Source organism: Polyodon spathula, chromosome 3 (assembly GCF_017654505.1).
Source record: "Polyodon spathula isolate WHYD16114869_AA chromosome 3, ASM1765450v1, whole genome shotgun sequence".
NCBI lineage: Eukaryota > Metazoa > Chordata > Actinopteri > Acipenseriformes > Polyodontidae > Polyodon > Polyodon spathula.
Genome location: NC_054536.1, coordinates 90664439 through 90670846, shown reverse-complemented (window position 1 = coordinate 90670846; position 6408 = coordinate 90664439). Strand labels below are relative to the sequence as shown.

General features: G+C 35.7%; 1 protein-coding gene across 2 annotated transcripts in view; it reads left to right on the top strand.

Moving 5' to 3' along the window:
• Positions 1 to 1976: 1976 nt before the first annotated feature.
• Positions 1977 to 6408, top strand: part of LOC121313625 (homeobox protein Hox-A3-like) — a 9152-nt gene continuing 4720 nt past the window's right edge. The window contains exons 1-2 of one of the 2 annotated variants that reach the window (XM_041246355.1): positions 1977 to 2078; positions 4072 to 4135. The gene's annotated coding sequence lies outside the window, so the exon portion shown is untranslated. Of the gene's footprint in view, positions 2079 to 4071; positions 4136 to 5374; positions 5877 to 6408 lie in introns of those variants that run through there. The other variant, XM_041246356.1, reaches the window with a different exon arrangement.

The window sequence follows — 6408 nt, the reverse complement described above, 5'->3', positions numbered from 1 at the left end:
TAATATAATTCCCTTTCGCTTCCATTGTTAATAAGGTACAATAATTATTCAAGTCCTGCCAACTTCTGTGTCTTTATAGAAATGCATGTATATGTAAATCAAAGCACAGCAATCCTTTTCCGAGAAACAGTGCAGGATCAGACATCCCGTTGTTCTTGAATCTTCTGTTCCAAGTCGGACAATTCGGACAGTAAGGCCTATAACATTTTGACAAAACAAAATGTTCCGTGTGCTAAATGCTGTACCTACAGAAGCCACAGTCCTTGGTTATCCAAAAAACACAAGAAAACAATGTATGTTCCTCTTTCTTGATACTGGTTCCCAAATGCGAAATCTGTAAAACAAAGGGGTGATAAGGTATCTCCGCAGTAAAGTGTTTTGAACTTCCTCGTGTGTAAAAAGTCGCCCATTAAAGTTTAGTCTACTCGAACGTCTTCTAGTTTGGAGAGGCGAGTGTCTGCTGCACATTGGTATGTTTAAACTAGGAAGCATTCTGTGTCCTGTGCTAATGATTTATTGTCCTGAACACTGGTAGCCGTCGGTTGCACATTCCAAAAGCTTTCTTCTCACTGCGGACTCCAAAGTATTCTCTACGTGAAGAATACCTTTGAATGTTTTGGAACAGTTAAATCAGTCTTATTAAATACCTGTTGAAAATGAAACAGCCAAGAAGGGAATTGCAAAAGATTTGCAGAAAGTTTGAGCCATAACCTTAGGTACCCAACCCTGGCAGCAGCCTACATTGCAAATCACTCATTTAGGATGACAGTAACTAAAAAAACAAAAAATAAATAATAATAATAATAATAATAATAATAATAATAATAATAATTTGTCCGTTGAGTAAAAACAAGAATCATTAACTACCACGGGGTAAGAATACAATATTAAGAACGTAAATAAGTTACTTAAAATCGAATGTATTATATTATAAACTATGGAAAACACTGCATAGAGTATGACTTGTGTGTACAAAATCGGTTTTCTACACTCTATCAAGTTAAAGTTATTGGTTTCAAAGAAGAAAGGTCTCTACGAATCCATTTGACAAATGACGTGGTTGTCTATTATATATTCAGAATATCTATAAGATACTCAAATCCAGATCATTGCGCTAATTTCAGGTCTGTCTAGGCCTCCATCATGCCACAGATTGAAACTGAACCTTTTTTTAATAGGAACCTATAATTTTGAGCATCACTCAGCTAGTTGTAGGAAATGCGTAACAGCAGGTTGAGCAAAAGGGTCCCCTCAGACTCTGAGCAAACCCCTCAGATTTACCACATTACATTCAAGCACATTCAAGCACTGTGTTTCAGCGACAAAAATCAGCCAGCCATTGAGGAGTCTGTTCTGCGTGTTGGCAGGTAATTATAAGACGTTTTATTTTATTTGACTGCCGCGGTGTACTGTGTGGGTGTTGAGCAAGCCTGGTACAAAAGCACTGTGCAGGCGACAGAAGTGCAGAGGGGTAATCAGGCTTTCCATTAGGGGGGTTCTTTACGGGAATGGCCTTACGCACAAAATGTTAAGCTTCATTCCTTGTTGTGTTGTGAAACATCGATTAGCTATGTTCGGTCCAGTAGTTAGATTCCTACAACAATCTCATAAAAGTCGAACAAAAACGAGTATTAATTAAATATCAATATTCTTCAATATCTAACACTTACCTTAAACTGTCATTTGATTTGTAGGAAAGACCCTGAACATGCAGGTGCGTGACTTGCTTTCAAATAAAGCCCTTGCAGTTTTGAGTCTAAACTTTGAAAAACGTAAAACATTAAGCATCAATGAATACTTCCTTTAATGATTCACAGAATCAGATAAAAGGACTTAAGTTGACGTATGACCACGTGAGCACATAATACAGCGCATTATTGTGGCATTTGGAGCGGAGACCCGGGCTGGCATCGGCTGTGATTACGCTCTTCCACTTTCTGAGTCAGGACAATATATACTTTACTTCAGGAGGGCTTATTTCTGGATGCTGTTTGCTGCTCTCACGGATGGATGTATTTTTTTCGGAACAGAGCGAAAAAAGAGCCCCTGCTTCACAGGAGGATGGATTTTATTTTGAGGTATTTCCGTTGATTGTTCATTAATGTGGTGAGTTATTGCCGATCAAGGCAAAGGTCAGTGGAAAAGGCTTAGGGGTGTCAGAAAAATGGCAGAGACCCCCAGAGCTTCATTTTACAAACATTTATTGTGCTTACTGAGACAAGATTTGTGAACATTATTGTAATATACTTTGGAATCGGGAAACGACGGCTTTCGAAAATATAAGATCATTGTATATAATTCCATTGTTTGCCATCTGACCCTGTGGGATCGGCATGGGTCCCGTCCTTATTCTTCAAATTGCCATAAAACGTAAATATTAGAATATACTCTCTCTCTCTCTATGTCAAACACGTTACATTTTGAGATTAATGATTCATTTGATAATTGTTTTGTATGAGAATAAATCGATAAATATACATCGCGACTTATTATTTTAAGACGTAGTCTCTTATGTTAGTCAACCCAATTGATATAGGCTATAGGGTAATGCTCACAATGGTACTGATGCAGAAATTGAAGGTTTTAAAACGAAGCAATTATTTTGCAACGAAATGCAACCAAAGCCAAAGTGTTTTCTGAAGAAAACACCATTTAAATGGGTGCCTTTCAACAGCAACCGATTATTATCAGTGGGAATTTGTGTGTTGCATTGTATTATTATTATTATTATTATTATTATTATTATTATTATTATTATTATTATTATTATTATTATTACGCATATCCGATAATCAGTGCCCTGTTACATAAAATGCAGCACACACACACACACACACACACACCACACACACACACACACACACACACACACACACATACATATATATATATATATATATATATATATATATATATAATATATATATATATATATATATATATATATATATATATATATATATCTATATCACAATTTGGTGTTTGCTTAAAATAGACAACCCGCTTATACTGTAAAGAAAAAAAAATAGTCCCCTTTGTGATATCAGGATACAAATGTTATATAAATTTCTATCCAGGATTGAGTTCAGCTCTAGAAAGGTCAGAGCGTTGAGATTTGATTTATGTTTCAGTGAGCTGGGACAGGCGCGCCTGGGCGAGCTCTTAACGAATGCTTTATTGCTTTCTGTGTACAAATTAAATACGGATAAGTTTCCATTTGAGCAAATATGCATCAAAGCATAATAAGTAATAATAATAAGTAATAATAATAATATAATAATAATAATAATAACTAATACATCAGGTAGTTTATACATCCCCATAATTACCCGATATCAAGTAATGATACTAGTCCATTCAAATAACTGTCGTGTAATGGGCTATAGTTCATTCATATCAAATGATAGTGTGTCACGAGAAAATAACAGTAAGATATATAATGCACACTCATAATAAATCCTAAATATTTGTTACCAGCAAAGCATAATCTGTACATGTCTAATGCTGTTTGATAATGTTCCTTTTGACGGATTACCTTATTTCACGTATGCATGTAGTAGCCAGCACGGGGTTAGCCTATATTTAATACTGTTTCCAGGTGGGTTTTTTTTTTTATTTTAAAAATATATCATAAAATAAATAATAATAATAATAATAATAATAATAATAATAGAATAATAATATATAATTAATAATAATAATGGAGATAATCATTCACTCTAGTAAAATCTTTTTGGGGGCAATTTCCATCCACTGAAGCCCTAATAATGAAATAGGATAAATGAGAACAGGTTTACAAATGTGCCATTTGCAACTAAAATCATAACGGTGTCAATGCACTATTTCTTGAAATTATTTATTTCACAGTTATCTTCAAGAATACAAACATACTCGACATGAATACATTGTATTAAAAAAGCAGCACCCTATCAACAGCAGCCGAAACAATGTGTATGATAGTGTGCAGCTATCGAGGTTCGTTCATGAAATCAGATGGAAGTATCTGAGTTTAAAACGTTATCTGTAACAGTACTGTGTTCAGTTGCAATGCAATCTTATTTTTTCTAACAGATTCTATCTGGAATAACGATCCCTCCGACGCGCGGGCCCTTCAGAGAGACTGCTTCATAACTCGGTAAGTGTTATATTGGATAGAATTGCTATTTTCCAGAAGCGCCGACCTATAAATAATTGTATTTTTTTTTCTGCAAGCTATTGAAACATGCACAAACAGTATATGTTTATATAAAGAATAAATACGTTTTCGTTATTAAAGAATGTTTAATTAAAAAAAAAAGTAACAAAAGCACTGTTGTCATTTGTTCGCGTTTGCATATCTTTGTAGTGTAAGTTATCACGACAAAAGACAACCGAGTGTAGTCACACCTCTAAAATAAGTAATGTCGTGTCACCTTTTAATCCGCCTTCTCTTCCGAAATTTAGCCATTTGGTGTAAAAATAGCTTTCGGTTCCTGCACTGTAAGCAATGTGTCCGTTTTATTGAGTTAAATCTACACGAGCCTTTGATCCTTGAATCGCATCAAACACAGAGCCGTGAGAGCATGTGCGTTCTCTGCAAATTTATCGGCCAACTACAGAAGGAACTGTCCCGAAATTATCTAAGCGTCTGCTGACGTTAGATTCGTAACAGCAATTTAAACCAGTAACGAAGATACAACAAAATAATAATACAAATAATGAATCAGCACTTTAAAAAAAAAACAAAGGCGTTGATTATTGACCAAGAGGGTCTCTCTTTAATGCTAAATTGCATATACGGTGGATTTTTGCTCCTTACTCCCCACCTACGCTGTCCGGCTTTGCCCTTTTTTGTTGTTCTCGAATGTGCTTTAGAACCAAAGCCTTGCCAGCGGTACTGTTTTAATGTTCTGTTTACAGCCTTCATGCGTGAAGTCATAAATCTTACGTAGCTGCAAATGACAAAAAAAAGCAGTGGTATGCAGAAGAGACGCTGGCTCATATTCTTTTTATTGCTCGCCTTCTGCTTTTGTTTTGAGGTGCAACTTTTCTCTCGAGCCCTTCGCACTGAATCGGGAGCTTTGACACCTCAATTATGGGAACATCTTCGATTTCTGTTCTCTTCAAAGTATTACCAAAAACGCATATCATTTCGTGCAGGGAAAAATACAGGCATATTACAATAATGCTAAGCACAATTCTTAAATGGAAGATTGCACAAAATCATTTTTCGCATCATGGAAATATTTTCCAGACGGTCGCCTTTGAGTTTATACTTTCTATGCCATACAGCAAATCAATCTGTGAGTATTTGATTTCGTTGCTCAAAATATAATAAACATCTTAAAGAACACTGTGCGTTCTATTTTATGCGTCTGTAATTAAATACCCATGTTATTTTGTATTTTGTGACATAAAAATGTAATAGACCGAACCCTTAAGTCTAAAGTAGTGGTTCATTAGCATAATTTTTCTTGATCTACAGTGACGCTGTGTTCGGGGGAGTTCACGCAGTAATCTGCACAGGACTTCTTGAGTGAGTCTGACTTGAAAACAGGCTTTGCTGCATTTAATATTCAAACGGAACATACCCATTTCTTTAGCATTAGATAAGTGCTGTCCTGAGAGCTGACAGCGCGTATCTCCCTGACCAGGCGCCCCACATTATCTTAAAGCTGGCGATCCAAATCGAGAAAAAAAAAAAAAAAACATTTCTTCGGTTTCTTTAGTAGCTGTGCTACCATCTTGCCTTCCTTTTTTTGTCGAGGACTTCAGCAAGAGCACGCATTGTCGGTTGCAACCCTCAGCAAAAGTTTTCAGGATCTCCTGGTTTATCGATTTTGTTGCTGAATGAAAAAATATTACGTTGTGTTCTGCATTTGTCGTCAGAGGCTAAGGTAAGCTGGCCAGGAATAGGCTATCAGTTGTATATGGCGGAGTTTATGTCCCAGTGATTTATGACCGTATGACTTAAATCTCGGTTCAAGAAGAGTTCACAAGCTCGCTTCCTTTTATACAAGGACTGATACCCGTAGGCTTCGATCTCAAGCTTTTTCTTCTCGTTTCTCATGGGGGTGTATTGTTTAATTATGTTTTCCAGAATGTTGCAACTTTTCTTACAGACTACTGACTAGGGTCGTACGTGCATGCATACCTACACATCCATTGACCCATTTAAACTACAAGCTATAGGATGTCTATTTATGCAATTCTTGATCTTATTTTCATTTACTTGTTTGTTTACATGTTGACACATTTGTAGAACAATATCATGCGTTGGTTTACTCTTTATGTCGTAAATTAATGTCATAATAGAGTTGTCTAAGTGATACGGGTTTTCAGAAACATTTTGTGGTCTTTTAATGCTGAAGCTTAAGTGGCTTTTAGTGTTATTATTATTATTATTATTATTATTATTATTATTATTAT